This window comes from Oryctolagus cuniculus, chromosome 15, assembly GCF_964237555.1.
Source record: "Oryctolagus cuniculus chromosome 15, mOryCun1.1, whole genome shotgun sequence".
Lineage (NCBI taxonomy): Eukaryota > Metazoa > Chordata > Mammalia > Lagomorpha > Leporidae > Oryctolagus > Oryctolagus cuniculus.
This window is the reverse complement of record NC_091446.1, coordinates 86,652,502-86,659,541: the sequence shown is the minus strand read 5'-3', so window position 1 is coordinate 86,659,541 and position 7,040 is coordinate 86,652,502. Positions and strand designations below refer to the sequence as shown.

The 7,040-nt window shown below is 44.1% G+C and overlaps 1 long non-coding RNA gene across 1 annotated transcript; it reads left to right on the top strand.

Annotated features, from left to right (window-relative positions):
* Positions 1–261: 261 nt before the first annotated feature.
* Positions 262–6,714, top strand: LOC138845436 (uncharacterized). Its single transcript, XR_011382691.1, has 2 exons — positions 262–504; positions 6,402–6,714. It is a non-coding gene; the product is annotated as an uncharacterized lncRNA (long non-coding RNA).
* The last annotated feature ends 326 nt before the right edge of the window (positions 6,715–7,040 follow it).

Below are 7,040 nucleotides of genomic sequence, written 5' to 3'. Positions count from 1 at the left end.
CCTCGCTTCCGCGGCATTCTGGGGTCCTTGGGCAGCTCCTGCGGTGCAGGAAGGTCACACAGCGCAGCCCCTAAGGCACCCGAGCCCGCTCAGCAGCAGCCCCGGGGACCCCTCCCAGCGCTGCCACAAAGAAAGATCCCGCGGGGCTCCGCAGGGTCGCCCTGACGTGCCTGATTGGACAGTGGCCGCAGCCGGCCGCGCGACGTCACAGAAGGTGCAGCCAATCAGAATCCCCTAGGCTGGGGCGGTTCCTTGGGGCGGTGCCTGGTAACAGGGGAGGTTGGGCTCAGACTGAAGCCGCCGTGTTCTCCGGCCCGGGTGCTCCGGCAGCAGGGGGCGCTGTCCCTGCTCTGGGCACCTCAGCTTCTGGGCGCCCTCAGCTGTCTGTGGTCCTGCTGGATCCTGTGAGTCCAAGCTTGCTTCCTGAGAGCTGCAGTTTACAAGGTGCTGCTGAACGCGTGCCTTTCCCGCAGTCTTGGCTTGCTGTCGTTAGCTCATCTGAAGGTTTGTAAAGCTGTTTATCTGAATGTAGTTAAAGATATCCCATGGACTATTTCATCTTTCATTTCTCTTACAGGGATGTGTTTGCTAATCTCTTTAAATTTTCTTTAAGATTGATGTATTTATTTGGAAGAGTTACAGAGAAGAGAAGGTAGAAGCAGAGAGAGAGAGAGCGATCTTCCATTTTCTGATGTCACTCCCTAAGTGGCCACAGTATCAGGGACTTGGCCAGGCCAAAGGCGGAACCAGGTGCTTCAACCAGCTGTCCCATCTGGGTGCAGGGGCCCAAGTACTCAGGCCATCTTCCGCTGCTTTCCCAGGTGCATTAGCAGGGACCTGGATCAGGAGTGAAGCAGCTGGAACTCGAACTGGCACCTATAGAAGATTGCGGTGCTGCACGCAATGGCTTTACCCACTATGCCACAGTGCTGACCCATTCTTTAAATTTTCTCTGTCTGTTCCTTGCTGGTTACATAGCAAACCACTGATGGCGAAAGTTAACCTTCTGTCCAGTAATATTGCTTAATTTTCCTATCATTTTGTATCAGTTATGTAATTGTATTGGATTATCTGTACATAATACTACTATCTACATGTATTGAGTTTTGTTGCTTACAAGTTGATTCTTATACCTAGCATTTCCTTTTTATTAATTTCCATGACTATACCTCAACCACAATGTTGAAGAGAAATAGAACAGGCAGCTTGTCTAGGCCTGTTCCCAGGGAAAAAGTTTTCAATCCTCTGTGTTTTGTTTTTGCTTTTAAGTAAACTTTTATTTAATAAATATAAATTTTGAAAGTACAACTTTTGGATTATAGTGGTTTTTACCCCCATAACCACCCTCCCACCCGCAAACCATCCCATCACCTACTGCCTCTCCCATCCCATTCTTAAGATTCATTTTTAATTATCTTTGTATACGGAAGATCAACTTAGTATATACTAAGATTTCAACAGATTGCACCCACACAAATCACAAAGTATAATGTACTGTTTGAATGCTAGTTTTACCGTTAATTCTCATAGAACAATACATTAAAGACTGAAATTCTACAAAGGAAGTAAGTGCACAGACTCCTGATTTAACAACTGACACTCTTATTTATGACGTCAGTAATCACCCGAGGCTCTTGTCATGAGCTGCCAAGGCTATGGAAGCCTCTTGAGTTCGCCAACTCTGAACTTATTTAGACAAGGCCATAATCAAAGTGGAAGTTCTTTCCTCCATTCAGAGAAAGGTACCTCCTTCTTTGATGGCCCATTCTTTCCACTGGGATCTCATTCACAGATCTTTCATTTAGGTCATTTTTTTGCCACAATCCTCTGTGTTAATTATGCTATTTTAATAATTTCACTGTAGTAGATAATCTTAGTTGGAATAATGAAATTGCTATTATTAATTATTCTAAAAGCTGTTTTTTTGTTTATCTGTTTGAAAGTCAGAGTTACACACAGAGAGAAGGAGAGAGAGAGAGAGAGAGATCTTCCATCTGCTGGTTCACTCCCCAGTTGGTCACAACGGCCTGAGCCGCACAGATCCGAAGCCAGGAGCTAGGCGCTGCCAGCAGGTCTCTCACACAGGTGAAAGGGCCCAAAGACTTGGGCTGCCTTCCAATGCTTTCCCAAGCCATAGCAGAGAGTCAGATTGGAAGTGGAGAGGCCAGGACTTGAACCAGCGCTCATCTGGCAAGCAGTGGCTTTACCCACTACGTCACAGCACTGGCCCAGCTGCTTATTTTTGACAGCTAAATCTTATTAAACACTTTTTAAACATTTAATTTAAATGTGTAATGTTTTCTTATTTTTTTTACTCACATTGATGATTGACATTTATTTTGGATTGTTAACCAACTCTGCATTTTTGTATATCTTGCTTGTTATTAAAATATTATTTTATAAATTGTTTAACATAATATTTTAACTAGAATATTTATAGCTTTTCCCTAAAGAGATGTTCCTTAAATTCATTGTTATTTCATGTCCTTTTCTGTACCTTCAATGCAATGTTGAATTCACAAAAAAATTCAAGATATTTCCACTTGGGGGAAATGTGGGGAATTTGGGAGTTTTTTCCTTCTTGAAAAGTTTTCAGATGTTTTCTAATTCTGGGCTTGAAATTCTGCTTATGGAAAATTTGGATGTTTTGATTTTTTAAATGTTGATTCAATTATTTAGTTTATGTAGAAATTTCCTATTTTGTGTTACATGTGTGTTTTGGTAATATGGCTTCAAAAATTCACGAACTTTGGTCTGTTTCAAAAATCCTATACCTGGTATTTCAGAAAACCTTCCTGGTATCTTGTTAAGGTCTAGAAATTCTATGAAAAATAACTCAATTTTTATTTCTGAAATTGGTCATTTGTTATTTTATTTTCCTTGATCACATTTCCTAATTTATTAATTGTATTAATAAGGCTTAGAGGGGCCAGCGCCATGCCTCACTTAGTTAATCCTCCACCTGGGGCACAGGCATCCCATATGGGCTCTGGGTTCTAGTCCCGGTTGTTCCTCTTCCAGTCTAGCTCTCTGCTGTGGCCCAGGAAGGCAGTGGAGGATGACCCAAGTGCTTGGGCCCTTGCACCCGCATGGGAGACCAGGAAGAAGCACCTGGCTCCTGGCTTCATATCAACACAGATCCGGCCGTTGCAGCCATTTGGAGAATGAACCAACGGAAGGAAGATCTTTCTCTCTGTCTCTCTCTCACTGTCTGTAACTCTACCTGTCAAATAAATAAAAATAAAAATCTTTAAAATAAAATAAGGCTTAGAACTCTTTTCCCCTTGGTTATTTGTTGCTATTGTACATTTTTATCACAAGTATTTCATTGATATATGCTGCTATCTTATTTCTTGCCTTTTTTCTTTATACTTTCAGATTGTTCAGTTCTTAAGAAGGAATCCTAAACAATAGCTTTTTAGTCCTATAGTCTAACATATTCACTTAAGGCTATAAGTTTCATTTAAGCACTGACTTGTATGACATCCCTCCTAGGTTCCAAATACTGTTCTTGCAGGCTCTCTCTGCCTCCCTGTATTTCTCTCTCCATGTGTCTGTAGCTACTCTGGGACTTGTATATCTCCCATCTTGTGACTGAAACCCATATTTTCTCTCAAGTTCACCACCTCACATGACTGTGATCCATTTTTGTCCTTGTATTTTTATTTTAAAACTCTTGCCTGTCTATAATCCAGGTCAGTTCTTGAAAGTCTTTATTCTTGTAGCTGAAGCATGTGTCAGCTGTGTCAGTCTCCAACACTTGCATCTATCTACACCGCATCTTTCTGTGAGTGTCTCCTTCCCTTGTGCCTGAGTCCCATGCCAGTCCTCAGTGTCTCCAACCCCACTGCACATAGCCATGAGCTTCCCTCAGTGTCTGCCTCCCCTGTCCAAGCAGACTATGTCAGGACTCCTGTGTCTCCAGTCCTCCTGTCCGCAGAGTAACCTTACTCCTACCCTCATATGATTTCTTCCCCTCATGCTTCCAGCTCTTGGAAGCCTCTGTGTCTCTGCCCTTTGCCTAAAGCCATGGCTTCCCTCAGGTGTCTCCACGCCAAGTACTTCTTGTTTCTGGAACCTCTATGACTCCAGCCCATGCCTTTTCTCTTGTGTTCTCATTCCCAGCATCTACACTCCAAAGATCTCACGTAATTCTTTTTTTTTTTTTTTTTTTTTTTTTGACAGGCAGAGTGGACAGTGAGAGAGAGAGACAGAGAGAGAAAGGTCTTCCTTTGCCGTTGGTTCACCCTCCAATGGCCACCGCGGCCGGCGCGCTGTGGCCGGCGCACCGCGCTGATCCGATGGCAGGAGCCAGGAGCCAGGTGCTTTTCCTGGTCTCCCATGGGGTGCAGGGCCCAAGCACTTGGGCCATCCTCCACTGCACTCCCTGGCCACAGCAGAGAGCTGGCCTGGAACAGGGGCAACCGGGACAGAATCCGGCGCCCCGACCGGGACTAGAACCCGGTGTGCCGGCGCCACTAGGTGGAGGATTAGCCTAGTGAGCCGCGGCTCCGGCCCTCACGTAATTCTTATTCCCTGTTCTGCTTCAAGGATCCCCACCTACTGTGACAGATTGGTGAACAGCTCACCTACTGAAGGAATCTTGGTTTCATTCAGGTTTTGGTAACTGTGAATAAACCTGCTGAATAAGCATTTATGCTCAGTTCTGTGTGGACATATATTTTCATAACAGTTCAGTAAATATGCAGGGATATCTTTGCTGCATAATATGATGAGACTATTGTAGGCTTCATAAGAACATGTCAAGGTATTTCATAAAGTATCATTAAGTATTCTTCCAGATAATGAATGGAGTTTTCTTATTTCTGTATCTTTCAGATCATTGGCATTGTCATGCTTACTTGTTTTTATTATAACCATCATTATAGATGTGTATTCCATCTGTCTCATTGCTGGTTTTTTTTAAAGATTTATTTATTTATTTGAAGGCAGAGTTACAGAGAGGAAGAGAGAGAGAGAAAGAGGGAGAGAGAGAGAGGGAGAGAGAGAGAGAGAGAGAGAGAGAGAGAGAAAGAAAGGTTCTCCATCTAATGGTTCATGCCTCAGATGGCTACAATGGCTAGAGCTGTGCTGATTGGAAGCCAGCATCCAGAGGCCTCCTCTGGGGCAGGTGCCAAGGACTTGAGTCATCTTCCACTGCTTTCCCAGACCACAGTAGAGAGCTGGATCAGAAGTGGAGCACTGAGGATTCAAACTGGCACCCATATGTTATGCCATTACTGTAGGCAGCTACCTTACCCACTATGCCACAGCACCAGCCCCTCATTGCTGTTTAATCTGCATTTCATTAATCTGCACAATTCATTGTTTTTTTTTTATAATTCTCTAATGGTCAGAACATCTTATGTGCTTATTTCTAATATGTATATATATAATATAAAGTGGATTTTGTGTGTATTTGTCCAGTTTTCAAATTGGGGATTTAATACCTTATTTTTGAAATTACAAATTCTTGATAAATTTTGCAACTAATTATTGTAGCTCTGTATTTGAAAATATTTCTCAGTATGTGGCATATCTTCTATTGTTTGAATAGTATCTTTTGAATAGCAGACATCTGAGAAAAGGCTTTCAACTTATTTGAGAGGCAGAGCAACAGAGAAAGAAGGAGAGTTAGAGAGAAAGAAAGAAAGCGACAAATATCTTCCATCTGTTAGTTGACTTGTCAAATTGCCATAACTGCCATGTCTGGGTCAGGCCAAAGTCAGGAGCCATTCTGGTTTCCACATGGATAGGGTTTAAAGTACAATAGACCATTTTCTGCTGCCTTCCTAAGCGAAAGGTAACATATACTGGCAGTGTAGTAGTTGGTACTTAATCTAGAACTTTGATAAGTGCTGATCTTCTCACAAGTGGTGGCAGAATCCACTGTGCCACAATGCTGGCTCCAATAGCAGACATTTAAAAAATTTATTTGAGTCTGGCACTGTGAGACAGAGGGTTAAAGCGCTGGCCTGAAGCACTGGCATCCCATATGGGCACCAGTTCTAGTCCCGGCTGCTCCTCTTGCAATCCAGCTCTCTGCTATGGCCTGGGAAAGCAGTGGAAGATGGCCCAAGTCCTTGGGCCACTGCACCCATGTGGGAGACCTGGAAGAAACTCCTGGCTCCTGACTTCGGATTGGCTCAGCTTCGGCCATTGTGGCCATCTGGGGAGTGAACCAGCAGATGGAAGATCTCTCTCTCTGTCTCTAACTCTCTGTAACTCTGTCTTTCAAATATAAAATAAATCTTTAAAAATTATTTAACATACGCTAATTACATGTATTTCATATACACAGATTTAGGAATTTAGTGATACTTTCTACCCTACCTTCCCTCCCACTTACACTCCCACCCTTCTTCCTCCTCTGTCTCCTATTCCAATTCTTATTTTTACAGGGGCCAGTGCTGTGGCAAAGTGAATAAAGCAACCACCTGCAGTGATGGCATCCCATCTAGGCACCGGTTCAAATCCCAGCTGCTCTACTTCTGATCCAGATCTTGCTGTGTCCTGAGAAAGCAGTAGAAGATGGCCCAAGTCCTTGGGCTCCTGCACCCATGTGGGAGACCTGAAAGAAGCTCCTGGCTCCTGGCTTTGGATCAGCACAGCTCCAGCTGTTGTGGCCTACTGGGGGAATGAACCAGCAGATGGAAGGAAGACACCACCCCCCCTCTACTTCACCTTTTCTCTTTAAAAAAATTTTTTTACAAAGATCAGTTTTCAGTTCACTTTATACTCATAAGATTAGCAAAAAGTAAGAGGCCAGCGCCGTGGCTCAATAGGCTAATCCTCCGCCTTGCAGCGCCGGCACCCCAGGTTCTAGTCCTGGTCAGGACGCTGGATTCTATCCCGGTTGCCCCTCTTCTAGTTCAGCTTTCTGCTGTGGCCAGGGAGTGCAGTGGAGGATGGCCCAAGTCTTTGGGCACCTGGCTCCTGGCTTCGGATCAGCACGGTGCGCTGGCCACAGCACACCAGCCACAGCGGCCATTGGAGGGTGAACCAACGGTAAAGGAAGACCTTTCTCTCTGTCTCTCTCT